This window comes from Mugil cephalus, chromosome 8 (assembly GCF_022458985.1).
Source record: "Mugil cephalus isolate CIBA_MC_2020 chromosome 8, CIBA_Mcephalus_1.1, whole genome shotgun sequence".
Classification (NCBI taxonomy): domain Eukaryota; kingdom Metazoa; phylum Chordata; class Actinopteri; order Mugiliformes; family Mugilidae; genus Mugil; species Mugil cephalus.
This window is the reverse complement of record NC_061777.1, coordinates 27,940,542-27,956,952: the sequence shown is the minus strand read 5'-3', so window position 1 is coordinate 27,956,952 and position 16,411 is coordinate 27,940,542.

Genomic DNA, 16,411 nt, shown 5'->3' with positions numbered 1-16,411 from the left:
TGAAGAGCTGGAGAGAGCTACAATAATGAGTGTCTGCAGGCAACAAAACAAACAAACAAGCAAACATTTATACCTCATATCAGCTGACATATGACAATTGTGATGACAATTACTGTGATTTTACATACATTTATATATTTTAAGTAAACAGAAAAACACGCATAAGCAATACTGCTATCACGACCCAACTCAAGTCACCATAACAAAAGAGGCAAACACACCAGTATATTGATACAACATATCTAAACTCCGGCCCTGTAGCTTAAGCCCTTACAAAATTACCACACCAGAAAAAAAACACCCAGGACTTATCTGAAAACAACAAAAGAAGCCTGAGATACTCAACTGTTCAGTTAGTTCACTTCCTCTTTAACTCTTTAACCAGACATTAAAAGGCATATAGATGCTATGCACACTTCTTAAGAACCACTCTAACTGAGAAGAAAAGACTTTGGTCTCCTCAAAAAATGAGGTCCAAAATATTTACCAGATGAGCTCTGTCATTTGTCATGACCCAGCTTAACTGTCAACAACAAAAAAGGAGTATGCTAGTATACATATTTAATAATAGCCAAACCAAAAAATGGTCAATATATATAATGTTGTAGAGTGCAAGAAACAGATAGAAACAGAGTAACAAACCTAACATGAACATGAATGCCTGGGGAGAGGAACCGAAAGAGAATGATTAGGCAGGACTTATGTAGCCTTAGCAAGGTTCCTCACATTGACATTTTTTCTGTATAAATAAATAAATTAATAAAATAACAAAAAGTATAAATATAATATTCAATCATATACTGTACACAATAAATAATAGCCATCACCTTGCCACGTCCAGTTGCTGGCTTCAATTGAACAGGCTTTGTAGCTTGTGGCTCTGAATGTAGCATTTGAGATTTTCTCTTCTGATGGTTTTGAGCTTGCTGTGTAACTACATCCTACTGAATTTAAATTAAACTGTTGTCCAAACTTTGATTTTGCCAAAACAGCATTTATAATCCGTAAGTGGGAACAAAGAAGAAAAGTTTTGCAGACACAGATACCTCACAAAAGATCAAGTGACACAGAGCTATTATTATCACTGGATGTATGTTTGGAGAAATATGCTATGTCATTTTATGTCTAATTTTGGCTTTAGAAATGGACATGATTGATTTGCTCTAACTAACTAAAATCTGAGACAAAGACCACAACTATTGTAAATGACTGGAAGTCCCTAACATTTGTCTCACATGAACAAGGCTGAAGTGAAGAATTATTCAGTGAAGTAATGTCTGTCTGGTCAACGTATCCAGTTTCTTCCCATATGCGTGAACAAGATAGATATAGATATCTTTTTCTTTTAAATGTTACTTTTTATCCTGCAGCCCTTTGAGATACTTTGATGAAAAGGGTATTATAAATAAAATGTATTATTATTATTTACTATTACTATTATGAAATCCTTTTTTAGATAAGCAAGTTATTATTTTTACAGGGTGTTAAGGTGATGGACACACACAAGATGCTAGATATTTTAACTTAATTATGAGCATATAAAAAGTCTTAGAATTCACACAGCAAAATTTGTATACAACAGTAGAATGTATCTGCAAGTGTGTATATCGTCCTACTTTTGGGAGGAAAAGATGTTTGTCAGTAGTTTTCACTTAAGATCCTGACAGGTTATGTGACACAAAAGCAGTATGTCCTCATAAGAATATTAGATAGAAATATAATACAGCTACTGCTGATGGTGTTATTTTCTGATGTTCCATCAGCCATCAGTGCTGTCTATTCTTTTTTCTTCAAATAGTCCCAAGAAAACTGTGACCTTTATTGTCACGAATGGATCTCCCGGTCCACAATAAATAAACCTTTTGGAAGAGGGCCTTTCTGTACTGTGAGCTGAGATGAGCTGGGCTGTGTTTTCCTGCTCCCTTGGGGTGGGAATTCTTAACTGAGCTGTGGTGGATGATGCATGTCTTTGCAATGTGTTGAGTGAGTAAGAGAGCGGTTGGAGTGGTGGTTTAAATATATCTGAGAATTATTTTATCTAATCGCAAAATATCCCTCTATTTCAAGTTCCTAGAGTGGAGACCTTGAGCAAATTGATGTATGTCTCCTCCTCCTCCTCTCTCTGGATCTCTCTCCTTTTTGTTCCAGCAGCATTATGGGTGCTTTTAAAATATTAATAAGAGAGTGCATTTAGAAGAGAGCAGCTCATATGTGTATTCTCCCGTGACTTCCCAGAGTGTGTGCCCATTCCACTGTCTGTATGGTTTACTCTAAATGCAACACCAAAGATCACCTCTGATGCCTTTATACATATATATATATATATATATATATATATATATATGTGTGTGTGTGTGCGTATGTGTGTGCGCGTGTGTGTTTGTTTGTGTTTTTTACCTACATGTGTGTGTGTGTGTGTGTGTGTGCATATATTCACATATATACACACACACATTATGTATCATTCATCACACACAAGGCATCCACATAGGACAGAAGCTTCTAAAAACAAACACTGATTGGAATGGACTGGGTGTCACGTCTGGTTAGCACACAAGACAGACAACCCCACCCTCTGAGACACACACACAGAGCCCAGAAAATAATCACCGCACAGACCCAAAAACAAAGCTAAAACACGATGTTATGTTATGTTATGTTATATTACGTTACGTTACGTTACGTTACGTTACGTTACGTTACGTTACGTTACGTTACGTTACGTTACGTTATGTTATGTTGTGTTATGTTGTGTTATGTTATGAACACAGATATACAGGGACAAAACACTACATTACTAGTGATGGATATGGCAGTAACAGTAGTACTTATCTTTCTCATGATGTTTTCTACCAGCAAAGAAGAACAGAAGATCAATCAGAAGAAGAACAGACATGACCAATCAAATCATGTATGTAAGCAGTGGTTAACTGTACATACTTACCACATATCTGTTTAAGGAAGGACTCTGTGTTTCATCTGTGACAGCTGTGACAGTTTATCTGTGTAAACATGACATACCTTAAAATGTGTCAATTTGAGTGGAGTTTAGTTCAGTTGAGCAAAATTAACCGTTCAGTTGTTTTGGTTTTTAATACATGTCTATGCTTACACATGTAACATGATGGCACTGTATTTATGTAAATAAATCATATTTAAATGAATTATTTCTATCAACCAGCCTCTCTCAAAGAAAGACTATGCAGCTATGCTCTTGGTCTTCTTTGCCTTTCTCCTCCTGGGATTTACCACGGGTCTTCCTCCACCGACAGTCTGTCTTGATCCACATGAACAAACAAATCATTAAGCCTCTCTTTTCTGTATTTAGCAATGACACTGAAACAGGATGAGCTAAGTCATCAGCAGAAGTTCTAATAATTGGAAAAAAATGCATTTTGTTTGATTTTGTTTGACTGATTTTGAAATGATTCACAGCTTGGTCTGCATACACATCTTTTTCACTAGCTGTGTGAAAACAATACTTATGTTAAATTTTTTAACATATATTTAAACAATAATATGTGTGAAATCAATATTTTAATGTATCTTATTTTCCTTCATGTCCCTCCTTATTAGATATGCCTTTTAATTAAAATTAAACTAACATTTAGTTTCAACATTACTTTTGTTTTTACTGTATTTACTCTATGTATACACATAGCTACCTAATGGCTTGCGATATATGCCTCTGTTGCCATATTCTATGATTTTTGTGGTGCTTTTGAATATTACCAAAGCTGTGCCACAGGGAACATTTCATAACTGATGAGAAATATTAAATTCAATATTGTACTATATTGTACATTTAGTATTTTCTTTATAATTATTATTATTATTATTATTGTTGTTGTTGTTGTTGTTGTTGTTGTTGTTGTTGATCCGGCATGGCCCAGCGATAGACAGGTGATCTGTCCAGGGTGTACCCCGCCTCTCGCCCGATGACAGCTGGGATAGGCTCCGAAACCCCCACGACTCTAGTGAGGATAAGTGGTAGTAGAAGATGAGAAGAGATGATCAAGCATCTTAATCGCAATAAGTGATCAGTCATTTAAAAGAGACTTTAAAATAAATTAGCAGTACAATTCACTTGTTTGGGATTACTACTGCTTTATTTTTGTTTTTGAAGGCAAAAGTATCTTATCAAATATTCAACTTGCAACATTTGTGTATCGGGAACAGTGAATATTTTCACTGTGGAATGAAAGAACAAATGAATCGGCTCCATTTCAGATTACATGTTCTAAGTACCCTAAGCACTCTCTGCTGTCTTAAAAAGTGAGATGTCAACCTCTTGTTAAAATGATGCTTTAAATCAGCCAGGTCATGTTAAAGAATTCATCCATGTAAGTTTTTCTTGTGGAATAGGATTAGTATTTGAACATTACTTTTTTTTTGTAAATTTTTTGTAAATTCACATGTTAACATATCTTCTGTTCATTAAGTGTTCAACAGCAGATCATCACATGTCTACTGTTCAATATGACTCTCACCTGGGTTGATAGTATTTCATTATAATACAATTATGGGCAAACAGGGAGAATAATGATATTTGTGAATTGGTATTTAATTTGAATTCCAACAGAGTCTTGGACCCCAAAAGTAAACAGTAACAAATTATGATGTTGATAATTGCAGTTATCAAGATGATACAAGTGTAGTAAAAGCTGCAGCTTCTATCCTAGCCAACAAAGAACAGAGTGACATATGGTGACAAGGCAACATCATATGTAATTTGGTATAAACAGTGTGTGTCCTACAAGCAGAGTCTGTGGAGTGCTATTTTAAATAACCAGACTGCAGCAGGCTGAGAGCTGTGCTGCTCTTCAGGTGCTCAATAATTAAGTGCATGCTGTTCACAGAGTGCCTGTGGTGGAGGAAGTCAGGCAGAAGCTAAGAGCTCGCTGTGTGTATGTGTGTGTGTGTGTGTGTGTGTGCGTGCGTGCGTGCGTGCGTGCGTGCGTGCGTGTGTGTGTGTGTGTGTGTGTGATAGAGAGAGACAGAGAGAGAGAGCGAGAGAGAGATTGAGAGATTGATGCTAGTGAGGAATATCCTCACACAGCTTACTTGTTGCATCATTTAAAAATATATCCCTTGTGTTCATTACCCTGTCTCTCTGATAAAGACCTGAGGTACAAAATCATGATGATCCCTACACAGGCCTTGTATGCTGATTTCTGCTTCTGACATGGAGGAAGTCCCACAGCACATCAGGATGCAAGATGAGCAGGGTCCTGGTAGCCTTTGTGTTGCCATTAAAGTTTTAGGTCGCATGAGCCTGTTTTACACAGCTGCTGTCCCTGGACTAGTGCTGAACTGGAAAGGAGCCATGGGCAACAACATGTCAGACATCAGAGTGCTGGTCTCCAGGTGCCACAGTGCCACAAACAAGTGTTGAATTAGATCCTCTGGGACCTGAGGCTATACAAGCTAACATCACACTGATGCTGTTAAAATTACTGTTGTACATCAGGACCCAAAGGTGTGCACAGCCATTGCCTAAAATTGACTTTGGTGCACTTTTCAAATTTTTCAAACTCCATGAATGAAAAAATAATTGATGAGCAATAGAAGAGACATATCTACCCAATTCCAGGCTGCTTCTAAAATAGCCAAATTCAAAATACTGACCCAAATATGTCATCATAGAAAATTGGCACGACAAAATCTTAAAAGAAGTAAAGAAGTAAAATAATACAAAAGACAAAAAGACAGTCCCTGTTTTCATGATCATTGTACAACATCTGGGATAAATTCAGAGAAAAATTGTCTGCCATCAATTAAAACTGATCACTGCATCTGTGTCTTCTGCAGCACCGCTTGTAGACCCACTAAGTAATTACTATATGTGACATTTGTCATTAATATTTGTTCATCTTTATTCAGTAATTTATTAACCTTTGTACAATAGTTCCCTAACATACTGAAAAAATATAAAGTTTGCATTTTACATCCATTTAATGTCCCGTGTGATTGATTAATTTCAGTATTCATACTATTGTTTTTCTTTATAATTATTATTTTATTTGTTTGTTTTTTTTTGCTTTAATTTATGGTGAAATGAGTCATCAATAACAATCTAGCAGTCCTACTGTTCTCCAATTGGCATTTGGCTAAATCCATCATGCATGTGTACACAGACGCAACACACTCATGGGCACAAGTCTCTACATTAATTGAAGAAATTATATCTGTTCATCAAAGAATTTCTGAATGGACAATCCTTTGTAAAGATAGATCTCTGCATAACCAGAACCACATCAATGCAATGAAATAAGAAAAAAATTAAACATCCAAATTGCTTACTTCAATCTCCCAGAGCTTTGAAGTCCTGTTTTCATCCCATTTTAACAAAAATAAATGTGTATTTTCATTATGGTATGTGCCGGGAGGTTGCTAATTGGTTCGGAATAAAAGACAACATTTTGATTCAGCCAGGCGCTGGTGGCACAGAGACCCTTTATACTTCAGCTCATTTTAAAGCTGGAGCACCACTGCTCCCCTATCATTGGTTGATCAAGTCAAAGATGATGACCCACTCAGTGTTAATGCCTGTCTGCAGTTAGAAGTGATCCCCATGAACCAAATCAAAAGCCCAGTTCCCTGCTGAATAGCTGTCTTGTCTTCTTCTGCTACCTTCAGTTAGGGATCACAGCTACATGTTCATGTCAAAGACTGAGGGCAGCCAGTCAAGGCTACTTTCTCCTTCTCAGGAGCTGACTTGACTGTTACAGGGCAAGCTTATTCACTAGCTGGGAAAGTCTAATCTTCTGGACAAACATGGGCAGTCACTGAGGGATTACAGTAACATTACTACACTGGTTGCTTAAAAAAACAATATCACATTTTGTGGAATTTTATGGAATTTCATTAGTAACAGTACTGTGGAGTGAATAGTAAGGTGCAGGAGGTAAATTGTTTCATAAGGTTGATTAAACTGAGAAGCAAACTTCATAAAAATAAATACAACCTGCAGACTGTAAGACTATTGAGATACAAAATACATTTTTAACAGACAACAATCAAGAGCAAAATGTCACCTATAATCTGCTTTGTCAGTATACAAATATTGTTGTAGGACAATTGCTCAACAACAAAATCTTAAGGTAGGGTGATAGCTAGTAAAAAAGAAAAAATCCAAATGTATTCTTATGGTAGGATTCTTTCATGTTGAGCATTTTCCTCATATTAAGCTTCAAGACAAGTACATGTTCAATATATTTCAAGTATAAAGTAGAAATACATATTTGTTAAATACCTCATAGCAAAGTTAATATGTTAACATTGTTTTATAAAAATTATTTGTGCTATGTAACACACAATTTGCTCTGGAGATGGTTTTGCTGGATCCTCTTCAATACATTCTGTGCTGTTTTACCAAAAAAGGCAACACCCAAAGTCCAAATAAAATGTTTCACTGCAGAGGGCGTGCAATTTGGCTCAGGATGTATCACCTGTGGAGAATTTGAGGGTAGGTTAAGTAATATCATTTTCACAGTTAAAGTCCTAAAGTATACTGATAAAGAACCTGACATTTCTAAAACAGTTAAAAATATATTGCTTCACTTAGAAGTCAAATATATCCACTTCATGCCAGCAATGCAACATTGTTATGTTCTAAAACTATGTATTATACATTTACTCCATGTATCTGTCTTACATACTGTACCTTATTTGTATTTCTGAGAAAGCATCTTGTCTGTTTGTTACTTTGCATCCATAAGGACAACAAAATAGTCCTTCTTCAAACAGACCCCAGCTCGCCCAGCAGCCACCTGAAAGGAGCACAGAGCCCACACAAAAGACAGGCAAAGCCAACCCAGTGACATTCACACACCATATTAGGTTTAGCCAATGCTTCTGTTCAAAATCGATTCTGAGTCCATAGTTATCAGTTAAATAAGCAAACGTTTTTTTGGGAGGGAGAGATGTAGTCCTCTTTTACATAAAACATGAACTGACTTCCTATTTTATGTGTTGCCAATTCTAAAGGGCTCTTGAGCTTTTGCAGTATTGGTTGAGATGAGAAGTGTGCTGCGCCGTATGTAAGGACTTCCACAAAGTTTCAGCTTGTATAAGAAAGACAAGACTGACTGATTGTCAGTCTGGTCATTTTTGTACAATTTTATGAAGTGTTTTTTTGCACTTCTTAGGTATACAGTATAAAGGAAACAGAAAGTCTCTGCTCTTTAAAGGGGTTAAATTTATGTTCGTTTCCGTGGCAACAATCTCCTGGTTTTGGTTAAAGCAGGTACCAGAACTCCATTACTATTACTTCCCACTGTCAAGGAAATACTTATCAGAGCATGAATACTGGTAGTCTAAATACATACATTGCTCAAAAACAATAAAGGAACACTTGAAAACACATTCGATCTTAATGGGGGGAAAAATCCTGTTGGATATTTATACTGATATGGACTGACTAATGAGTTAGGAATGAAAGAATGCCGCATTGTTTAATGGAAATAAAAATGATTAACCTACAGGTGTCTTCAAAGACACCCTGAAATTCAAGTGAAAAAATGATGAGTCCATTTTGCTATACAAATACAATGCAGCAACTCAAAATGGTACTCTGTAGTTTGCAATTATTCCACATGTTTGTATGCATCCCTGACAACGCCAGAGCATGCTCCTTACGAGTCAATAGATAACTATGGACTGACTATATCCCTGTGAATTGATTATGCTCCTGTGAACCTTAAATAAAATGGCACACTGTTATTTGTGTCTCAAAAGGTTCTCAAGAACAGTGCTGTGATGTGCTAATTACTAAACATATTGTAAAATACTGTAGAAAACCCTCCTGTCGCAAAGGAAAAAAGTTTGTGTACGTTCCCAAATCTTAGGTTAAAATTCTGTACAAACAAAAGTGGTTTGTCACTAACATCTCAGGGGAATTTTATAATCTGGGCACTCAGAAATATTTTCCAACTGCCAGTGTCTCTCTAAACTATTCAGAAAATGGTATTTCCGAAGTAGAGGTCCTGCATCTGTGTGTGTGTGTGCGTCTTTGTGTGTGCCTCTGTGTAGGGAGGGGGGGTGACCTGGTATTTGCGTCACAAAATCAGAGACAAAAAAAGACAGAAACAGAAATATGGGCAGAAAAGGGTGGAGAAAGAAAGATGTTCTTATGCTAAATATATAACTACACTACACATTTCCAACCTTTATCTCATATCTTCATTGGTGTGTGAAATTAATATTTGCTCCACAAGAAAGTTACTAAGGTCAGCACTGATGCAAAAACATAAGAAATATAGCAAAACTGCATTCAAAATACTAAAATTAAGAGCAATTTAAGATTCAGTTAAAAGTGAGATGATTCTTCATTGTTTCCATTGCTTGCTGGCTCCCAACCTTTTTGGTCTTTGAAATGCCTCTTACATTGTGTTGTCATAGCAACACAGGGCAAACCTTCTCAGGAGCAGGTTTATTCAAAGCAAACAGAATGAAATTATGCATTTAAGCTGCTTTGTTTCAGGAATCACCTGACCATGATTGTGCCATTCTTGCAGGGGAAACCCGTTTACATTACTGCACAAGAAGACCGTGCCAAGAGAGAATATTTTGCTCTTGTCAAGATTCTTTTATGTACCCTCACTCATCACTTTTAGACATGTATTCCTTGCGTTTGGTAAGAATTTTAAAAGTTTATCATAGTAATACATTGTATAATAATCTGTAGCATATTCTCATCTAAAGTGCCACTACTTGGATGATTGTGGGGAGTCTGATTATTTTTTGCTCAATGTTTAAGTAACTGCCTTCACATCTTAAGTTGCTGAAGTGGCAAGTGGCAATCCATCTGTTGATGATTACTGTGGAATGCCTAATCATTATAGAGCCTACTCCATGACACATACTGGCACTGCATGTCAGAATATTGCAGTCCCCAAACACTGTATAGTTTTTAACTCCAGGAAATGTTTTATGTAAAAGTTGGAATCTAGTGGTCACTGGCGTGGTCTTTCTAACTGATGTGAATAGAATTTGACTGTAAATTTGACCCAATAACCTAGTCACCATAGCCATCATTGCAATAACTGCCTGCCTTGAGAGATTTTGCAGAAGTCACCATCTATCAGGCAGCAGGCCATCATATATCAAGCAACAGGGCTCTGTTAAACACTGGTTTTGACTTGGTCACTCTGCAGGTTGGTGAAGCTTAGCCCAGTGTAGCTCCAGGTCACTATTTCATGGCCATGCTTTATTTGGCATGACTTTGGGCTCAGATTGTTTGGAGGTGCACAGAATCCAGTTATGGTTGATTGCAATTCTATTAATATTTTAAAGAGCTCAATCTTATTTGCCTCATTTTTGAAATTATTTTCTTTTATTTTAAATAAGAATACACCATAAAATGTGTAATTTAATTGGCTAAGTTTCCATGTGACATCCTCTTTACTCAAGAATGCTTGAGAGTTTGCACATTCTACAGAGAATGTATAAACTTTGTGTAGTTACTACAGTCGTTCATCCCTAGGTGACACTCTTTGTTTACAAATGTGCTTTCCATGCTGTTTGAATGAACTATGTCTACTTTTCTAATAAAACTCTCACTAAACAGCTGTGTGGTTTGGTTTAAAAACTGTATTATATACTAGAGATTGTATGAATGTTTTTGTTTTGTTTTTTCTACTACTGCACTAGTGTTTTTTCTACTACTCTGTTGCATTCCTATTGAGAAAATATTTTGTTTGCCTTTGAATAGACACTGTGGGCTAATCATAGCTCTGCTGTCACAGTGATGTGTTCTGAATGCTTAAACTGGAATTTTAATGTAAAAACATATTGCTGTTCCACATGTTTGTTAGATAACCAACATGTGAAGCTTCTGTCTGGTCACTGTAGTTGACTGAGAAAAGGGTGTGGTCTACACCGCTGCTAAGCTGGAACAAGTATATGTACTTGTATTCTTCCCCTGGGCCTTAGCTCACCAGTCTTTCCAATCACAGAGCAAATTAAGATACATTCTATACACATTTTTTAATCTCAATAAACACAAAATGTTTGCTAACATTGTTTTTGACAGTAATGATTATATTGTTTGGCCGATTATTTATTTATTTTTTCACATACAAGCCTTCAGTATTTCAGTACATTAAGCAGTAAGCGTCACATCATGCAGCAGACTTGTAATCAGTGTCTGCTATAAACATGTCACCTTCTCATCTGTGATTCTAGCACCATTATGTGGTTTGGTAGAAGGGCACCAAGATTCAAAAACATGTGAATGCATTCATGTGGTCCACACTATACACAACCACCCATACAACATCAATTAGTGCTCAGTGAATAGTAGTTAATGAGTGGCTGAATGACAGAGCACAGCTACACTTAGGAATAATAGCTGCTATTCAAGCAACAAACAACAGAATGTTAGTCGACATGTCTATGTTGCTACAGAGAAAAACAAACAAGCTTTTGTTATATAACTGTTTAGCAGCAATTAACAAATTGTAACATAAAATATTCTCAGATAATTAATAATTACATGTCTTTGTATAACACCAGCCTGTTTGAAATGAACATAAAGAAAGAACATGTGATGCACTACTCTATGATTTTTTTTTTTTTTTTCATTTATAATATGTAAATACCTGTTGTTTAAGATTCGTTAAAATCTACCAATGCAAATCTGTACAACGTGGAATAAATATAACGAAAACCCAAATGTGCATGATCATATTGATGGAGAACAGCTGCGAAATGACGACGCCTGCAATTTGTCTTCATTGCTGTCTATTGAAAACCACATATCTAGTATCTGTTACAGCAAAGGCCCGGCTCCATCCGTCCACAGCCATGCAAATCTCACAGGGTTTTAAACTATAGAGACTCGCTAGCAATATTACCTTTAAATCTCATAATTCTTTCGGGAAGTAAAGCCCTGATGAATAAATCAGGAACGACCCACAAATTACGACAAGATGAAATTACAAAATACAACGGCCTACATGTTGGAAACGATTCGAAATAAATATCGCATATAACTGAAGCTGCAACCTAAAAAGTTCAACAACCAGCTTTAATAAGGATAGAAACCGCTGCTTAATTAATAAATCAATACTATGAATATTGCATCAAACATTTTGAGGTCAGAAGACCCTGACAAAAGCTGACTTCTAGACTTGGGTTAATTATAGTTATAATATTTATAATTATATATTTAAAAATATCTCAAGTTTACTGCATCGATATATTGTGTTACAATTTAATTTATTTACAATCTTAATAGGATACGTATTTCACGTATATTTTACAATAAAAAACAAAAACAAAACAAAAAATCAAAAACAGCAGCAACAAAAAAACAAACAAAAAAAACATACAAATCTAATGGAAGAAAAATACGTTCATTAATGTTACCCTAGTTGCTGCATCAAATCGGTTTCGAGCGCTGCTGATTCTGACACCGCAACACAGCAACGTTTTCCAGGATGCTTTTTTCCAGGACGTGTCTTGTGACGCTGTAAGCCGAACATATTCTCAACACATATCCTACAGGTTCTGGAATCCTCTTGGCACACTAAACTGGAAATAGTGGAATCTGGCCGTAGCATACATGGTTTTCATCGGCCACCAGTGAGACACTCCTTGTTCGAAGTGATGATGTTTGGCAAGCAGCTCTGACACAGTATCAACCACCGCCACACTGCAGAGTGTGCATGGAGACATTTACTCGTCTACATTCAACAAATTCAGTGCAATGCAATTTAATGCAGATATGCTGAAACGAAACGAGTTCACTCTAATACTCTAATAAAAAGTGTCCTTATGCCTTTATGCCTTTCACTGATATTTTTGCAGCTTTGTACCCATGACCTTGTTTTGTTTCTGCCTCACTTGTGATTAAGATCTGTGAAGGTGCTCAGTCATCCAGTCCACTGCATATCCAAAAAAAAAAGAAGATTTACCATGTCATAAGATTGAAAATCATTACAGAGAAAAACGAGTTTTCTCTGTAACTGTGTTTGTGTGTGTGTGCGCGCGCGCGTTTGTCCATATGTGTGTGTGTTCCAGTAATTTATCTTCTGTTATCTGAATTAGAGATTCAACCTCAATCCGATCCTGTGAAAGCTCTCGTCTTTAGTCTTTAGAAACACGAGAGCTTTCACAGACCTCGTACGGGCACATGCAAGAGGAAGTCCAATTCAAAGCCACGGGCTAGCATGAGATTCAAATTACGACACAATAAACATTCAGTTCTTTGAGCTTTTGGCTACCTAGGCTGCTATATTAGGGTGCACGAGACACTGTATTGACCAGACCAGCTTCGTATTAAATCGTTGGTGAGTAGTCAGTCGCTGGTCGTTGAGGGACGTTCACTGTATATACGCGTATCAAACCAATATGGCCAAAGGAAGATCCCTGAGTATTAAGTCAGCCTAGAATTTAACTTAATAAAATATGCTTTTAAGACATACAGAGACACACAGTGTTAGATAAGCTGAATGTGTCCTCTTGCGTTAGGACGGTGACACGTCAACCAGCCAAGAGACTGTGGTTTGTCCACGGCCGGCCGTAAACGAAGGGCAATCACTGTGTAGAGCTCCAGTGACCTCTACTGGATAAATACTTACACTGCAACGTGAACCCATGTGCTGCCTTGTATTATAGGAACATTTACCTGCACAGTGAATGATGCATGGTTTTCTTTTCTTTATGGACTCTCGCGGTGCATGTGACCTTTATTTATGATGCCAGAAGAAACAAATCAAACAGTCCAATCACATACGCCTACTTTTGACTTTCTACCTCTAAACTCAACACAAAAACAATTCCATGTATTTGGCCAAAAGCAACTTTAAGACTCACTATCTAATAATCAAACTTTTCTTATTGGTAAAGCTTAGGTTGGCTTAGTCCTTGGCTGCTGAAATGTGACTTGCTGTCGTATTGTACAGCAGTGTTATTATGTCATATTCATGGTTTCTAGGAATGCAGCTATAGACTACAGAGGCTGTAGAAGATTGCATCTTGCACTTGCTCATAAATTAAATAGTTATAGGTGGAGAACACTCCTGTGAATGCTGTCTGTTGATTACAATTCAGCATTCAACACCATCTTTCCGCAGCATCTGGGCTTCAACACCACCTTGTGCAACTGGATCCTGGACTTCCTCTCTGACAGGCCCCAGTTCGTGTGTGTGGAGAAGAACACATCCTCAGTCATCACACTGAGTACCGACTCTCCTCAGGGCTGCATCCTGAGTTTGTTTCTCTTCACATTGATGACACACAACTGTGTTGCTAGGTCCCCTACTAACCACATCATAAAGCATGTAGATTATATTACAATAGTGGGCCTGATTCAAAACAACAAAGACTAGGTCTACAGAGAGGAGGTGATGTGCCTGCGGAACAATCTTCTTCTGAATGTCAACAAAACCAAAAGAACTAATTTTTGACTTTGGGAAGAACACACTCCCCTGACACTCTTCACTGTGTATTAACAACACAGAAGTGGAGGTGGTAGAAAACACCAAGTTCCTGGGGGTGCACATAACAAACATCAAGACATGGGTGCCAAATACTGTCTGTTGTGGAAAAGATCATCAGAGACCGCACACACCCACATCATGGATAGTTCTCTGTTCTGGCCATTGGCATGAGGTGCCGCAGCCTACCTGCCTGCCTATCTATCTATGGCATCCACTAGTTGGACCTCTGTTAAATTAGGTCAGTCACTTTAAAGGATGTGACTATTTATGCAAACATTTATTTTACTATATATTTTTTAGTGCCCACATTAATACTTTCCTGTAAAATCAACCTTCATGGTCAAACATATTTTCCACATTTGAAAAGGAAAAGCATGGTTGTGGCTGCATTCCACTTAGGGGACATCCTGTTTTTTTTTTGTCTACTTCTAAGTTTCACTGGGACTCATTATGGAACTCAACCATCATTAATTTCACATCTGCTTTTCCTAACAAGTAAAAAAAGTCCAACTGAGGGACATCAATATGAAGAGACATTTCGTTCGATGTGCTGTGTGTAACTTGTGCATTGATGGTTCCCACCACAGAGCACAAGGATTGACCTGTGATGAAGTGTGTGGGCTTGTGACACTGTATATAATTTATTCAGAATTAAGTGCACCAAACTAACTATATACTATATACAGTGAGTTAAATAAGTACTGAACACATTACAGTTGACATGAAATTTTCACCAGGTGTTGGTAAGAACCCAAGTAATCCATACATAGAAAGAAACCAAAACAAATGAGTTCAGAAATTAAGTTATATGTAACTATGTGAAATAACAGAGGGAACAAAGTATTGAACACACGCAGAAAAGGAGGTAGAAAAAAGACATGGAAAGCCAAGACACCAGCTGAAATCTATCAGTGATCAGAAAGCCATCCTGCCCCTTGTCAGTGCAAATGAACATCTGCTGGTTCAGTCCAAACTGATGCCCTATAAAAAGATGTGTCGTTACCAAGGTGTCACCCAAGGAACTTCTCATGATGGGTAAAAGCAAAGAACTCTCTCAAGACATTCACAACCTTATTGTTGCAAAACATTCTGATGGCATTGGTAACAGAAGGATTTCTAAACGTCTGAACGTTCCAGTGAGCAATGTTGTGGCCTGAATCCTGAAGTGGAAAGAACATCATTCAGCATAGACCAGGTGCTCCTCACAAGATTTCTGACAGAGTGAAAAGAATTATCAGAGTTGTCCAAGAGCCAAGGACCACTAGTGGAGAGCTTCCAGAAATACCTGGAAGTAGCAGGTGCAATTGTTTCAGAGACCATCTACCAGAATGTTGAAGATGAAACGAGGGTGGACATTTCAGCAAGACAATGATCCCAAACACAGAGCCAAGGAAACTTTCAACTGGCTTCAGAGAAAGAAAATAAAGCTGCTAGAATGGCCCAGCCAATCACCTGACTTGAATCCAATTGAAAATCTATGGAAAGAACTAAAAATCAGAGTTCATAGAAGAGGCCCAAGGAACCTTCAAGATTTAAAGACTGTTTGTGTGGAAGAATGGGCCAAAATCACACCTGAGCAATGCATGTGACTAGTTTCTCCATACAGGAGGCGACTTGAAGCTGTCATCACCAACAGAGGCTTTTGTACAAAGTATTTAATAAATATCAGTAAGTGTGTTCAATACTTTTTTCCCTGTGTCATTTCACATTATTACACATAACTTAATTTCTGTTGTTTTGGTTTCTTTCTATGTCTCAGTTACTTGGTTTGTTACCAACACCTGGTGAAAATTTCATGTCAATTTCATGTCATGGCACCTTTAGAAATATGAAATATTGTGATGTGTTCAATACTTATTTTACCTGCTGTAACAGCAACATGACACCCCATGTTTGAGCATTGTGGGGCCATCATTTATTTTTCAATGGAACAATGAGCCAAAGGAAAAAAAACACACTCAGCC